The 4,330-nt window shown below is 29.7% G+C and overlaps 1 long non-coding RNA gene across 1 annotated transcript; it reads right to left on the bottom strand.

Annotated features, from left to right (window-relative positions):
• On the bottom strand, positions 746–1,852 carry LOC104771633. The gene is made up of 2 exons (XR_764878.2): positions 1,638–1,852; positions 746–1,097 (listed from the first exon to the last, which is right to left on the bottom strand). It is a non-coding gene; the product is annotated as an uncharacterized LOC104771633 (long non-coding RNA).

Genomic DNA, 4,330 nt, shown 5'->3' with positions numbered 1-4,330 from the left:
AAAGCTTAAAGTGTGATGTACCAAAAGACTAGAGGGATTAACATGAATAGAGCAAACAAAAGGAATGGATCGAGAGCCGCCTTTGCTGGCGATTAGAAATGTTGTTGTACATAGCATTTCAGAAATTGTCAAGAGGGATTAATTCTTGCAAAATGCTTATTCAACTTCAACCTCTCCTATTCTTGAGCTACATGCAGCTGCAAAATCAAGAGAAGATTTCACTGTTCACTTTTAGGAGCAGTTCGAACATTATAATTAAGAATTTTTTCATTAAACACCTCACAAATTTTAGAGTCTACCATCCTCTTATAAAAACAACTACAGCTGAGAAGGTAAAGAAAACAAAAATCACTTGTTTTCCACTAGAAAGTACTGATCGATCGATGAGAAAATAAACCCCACCTTCTCATTCTTGGAAATCCAAGTATTTAAAAACTTTATCTTGAATCTACAATGTTAGTTTAATAATACACAAACCACACATACTTGTTAACAAGTGAACCAAATCCCCTTTTTATTTTCCTTCTATAACTAATTTATAGTAGTTTCATTAGTCATCATAGGGTTGGATAGATTGATTTTTGAATCTTTCAACTATGGACAGCCACTTTGAATGTCTTTAATTGGTTATCGTTCCATAGGTTCCAGAGAGTCAGAGAGTAATCTAAGTTTCGCTCATATCTTAATTTAAAAGGCACCAGTTTACGAATCATCTACTTGGTACAAAAGTACATGTACAAAAATGTAATGGAAAATATATTAGTACTTGAGAAATATAAATTACGTTTCAAATGTTTTATATATGAAAATAATTACTTTCTTAAACTGAACATGATGAGGCGGTAACAGAAATTTCATTACTCGAAACAACAGAAATACCACGTAAACTACTATATAGATTACGGTGAGTTGAAGAAAAAACAACAGAAAGTAAAAATTTAAGATTTCATAAAATTGGAAAATGGAAATTGAAGAGAAACCGAAAAACTAATCGGTGGGACTGGAAGAATCATTAGAAATTTTTCCACCACCTTGTTGGCTTTGCGATGGTCTTACTGGTCCCTCAATCAGCATATGATAACTCATCATTCTCCTCCCTTCATTTTAATTTTATTCAATTATATCAGTTAGACATGGTACTAGATTGATGATTACTCATCGTATTTATTAACACATACGCAGACCAAGAAAAACATCTTAAACGAAAATTTATGTAACTAAAAAGTTAAAATGAGAAAAATGTAATGACTTTTCTAAAATAGAATCTACGACATATATGCTTGCATGTCAATGAAACTAATTAACGTATAACTAAATCATTGAGCTATAATTGTTTTACAACTATATTTTCATCTCTTTTACGTTTTTTCAACTTTATAAATGCTTTCCCCTCTCTTCTTTTTTCATTAGCTTTTCTAATCACTTCTCAATCAAGGTATGTGTATCTTTTCTTATATAATTATTGAAGTATCCATGCCGTATCCATATCTATAAATTTTCGCTTTGCCGGTTTCCATCTCTGTTTCTGTACCCATTTCTAATTCCTCTACCCGTTTCAGTGCTACTTCGAGACCATGTTCATCAACAAGTCCTATAAATATGTGAGTTTGTATATGTGTTTGTAAGGAAACACGAACCTGTTTGGAGTAATGGTTGTTGACCAGAAGGAATAGCTGACTCGGTACGGCAAAGGTGGGTGCCGAGAAGAAGAAGCACAATTAGTACTTGACCAAACATTGTCTTTCTCATATCTTGATATGATTTTTCTTTAAACTTTCATTTTCATGATTTTAGACTTTCATTTATGTACTCGAATGGAGTGGGGTCGTTTCAGGATAGAAACGTAAACTTTATTAATTTTCTCCAACTTGTCATTAATCTTTAATAAGTTGACCCTCTTGTTCTTATAGAAACAAATGACAAACGTATAAAAAATATTAACCCTTTTGTTTCTCATTGACTATTACTTGTCTAGAAAATAGTGATTCAATATACTAGCGTAGATCCAATCTTATCATCGATGGTATTAGACCTCTTAAAAAAATTGAATTCATGACTCGTTAGCTTAAACCCACATATTTAAAGTCCACAGATCTGAATCCGTGATTGTGTTTTGGTTGAATGTGAGACAGTTATATAAATAAGGTCTTGCGGTATAAGTATATTTGGGATAGTCAAAACCGATCACTAGATAACAAAGCATTCAAACGTGACGCGGTTTTGATTATTGCAAGATAGGATGTCGATAATTCCAAATATATTTTATTAGGTAAACCAGCTGATGTGGGAATCAATGAGAAATAGTATGTGAAGACTTTTTTCCATAGTGAGCTTGTTCTTGCTCCTTTCTTTAATTTTTAGTTTTTTTTCCTCGTAATTCAAATATAAAACTCTTTAAGGTGGTTTGCATTTAGCTTTAGTTTTGGTTTTCGGCTGAATCTAAATGTCATATGCTCTCTCTAGTTTTAATATGACTGTCAATATCTTTGCTACACACAATAATGCACGTTCAATTTCGACAGAAAATAAAGATCGACACCAAAACAAGAAGAGATAAATGGACAGAAAATTTATATTATTGTATTGAAATGTAAAAAAAAAAGATAACTAGAATGTAAAATGTCGTATATTATGAATGGCATATTATTATATAAAGTTCTTTAACAAAAAAAAAAATATATTTTATAAAGTTCAGTTTCTCAAATTTCTAAATCACATTATCTCGACACATGTTAATTTAGAGAGCTCTTTTTTTTTTTTTGACAACAGCATACAAGATTGACTCAAACAAGCCAATACGAAGGGAAATTATTTACATAGGTAACTAAGTGCAGTGCTGTGCGAATTTAGAGAGCTCTATATATAAAAAAGTAGATTAATTTGTGATATAATGAAAAAATATTATTGTTATTTTCTACGATTTTATATTTCTCTAATAAATCTCTACAATTAGTACTATATAAGAATACTGCCAAAAATACTGCATCTATTTTGAAACTAATTAGCATGGTCTAAAATAAGCTAAGGCGTTATAATTCATCCAGTTTTCTGATAATTTCTTTGTTTTTTTCTTTCACAAACGGGAAATGTGATGGTGATTATTCCAGAAATGTAATTATAGTATTCAATAACATTGGTCTCTCGTTCATAATTATAGTTTCTCTGTCCATTCAAGTTATAGTGGTGCATTTTTCCTGGATTAGAGATCACCATAGAATAAGAAGACAACACCTCAGATGGACAAAACCGAAATTGAATGGGATTGCTAAGAAAGACTGAAATTAGAGATTTTAACTTTCTTTGCGATCCCAGTCAAGTGGCTGTCAGTTCATTTGAGGCGATGCTTTCTTCTTTTATTGTTATCTCTAATCTAGAAAGAAATGTAATTATAACACTTGAATTGGGTGGTGGAAATATGGCGAAGAATAAGAGACTCATGCTACTGAAATCTAAAACTGAAAACTTGTAAACTATAATTACATGCAAAATCGATAAAACTAATAAAGGCATGATATAATTGAATAAATAGTTTGCGCGCCAAATAGATAGATTTCGGACGAAATTCGTTGACAGGATTCTTATCAAAAGAAATAACTTTTAAAATAAAGTTCAGGTTTCAACAAACATTTGTTGCTAGATCTTTTAAGATCTTTAAATGTATTTGCTTCAAAGATGAAATTTAAAAACATCTGCAAACAAAACATTACGATAATATCAAATTATTTATAAAAAAGAAAGAAAAAAATTCATCGAAAACCCTTATACCAGACACCACTAATCAAACCATACGTAATATCCACTATTCAAAAAACATTTCATAAAACTAATCAAAGTATGGTGGTCTCTTTTCTTCAATCGAATGATATAATTTATATAAAATTGAAACCATAGAATGATGACCATGTGGCAAGGATTTGTATGTACATATGAATTTTTATGGTAGTATTGCTTTCTATATTCAAAAGTTAATGTAATTAGTCAAGCATTCCTCAGTTTTAAATTATATATTACCTTATAGAGACAGCTCATCATGTTTTCATAAATATAATATTCTGAACGAAGACAAAAAAAAAAATTAGTATATCTACATGGTAATCAATATCTATATATATATTTTTTGAGACATTTAACAAATAAATTCTGAAGTTGCAACCTATTTACAAGCATGTTATTAGCATTAATTATTAATTTATTTTATTTAATTAATTAATATTAAATTTTGATTTTTGAAAACAAGATTTTCTATCTTAATAAAATTTCCAAAACAATCGGAACCACTCCCTTTAATATTAATTATTAAGTTTATAATTAATTTAATTAATATTAAGTT

Source organism: Camelina sativa, chromosome 20, assembly GCF_000633955.1.
Source record: "Camelina sativa cultivar DH55 chromosome 20, Cs, whole genome shotgun sequence".
Classification (NCBI taxonomy): domain Eukaryota; kingdom Viridiplantae; phylum Streptophyta; class Magnoliopsida; order Brassicales; family Brassicaceae; genus Camelina; species Camelina sativa.
This window is presented reverse-complemented; position numbering and strand designations above follow the sequence as displayed.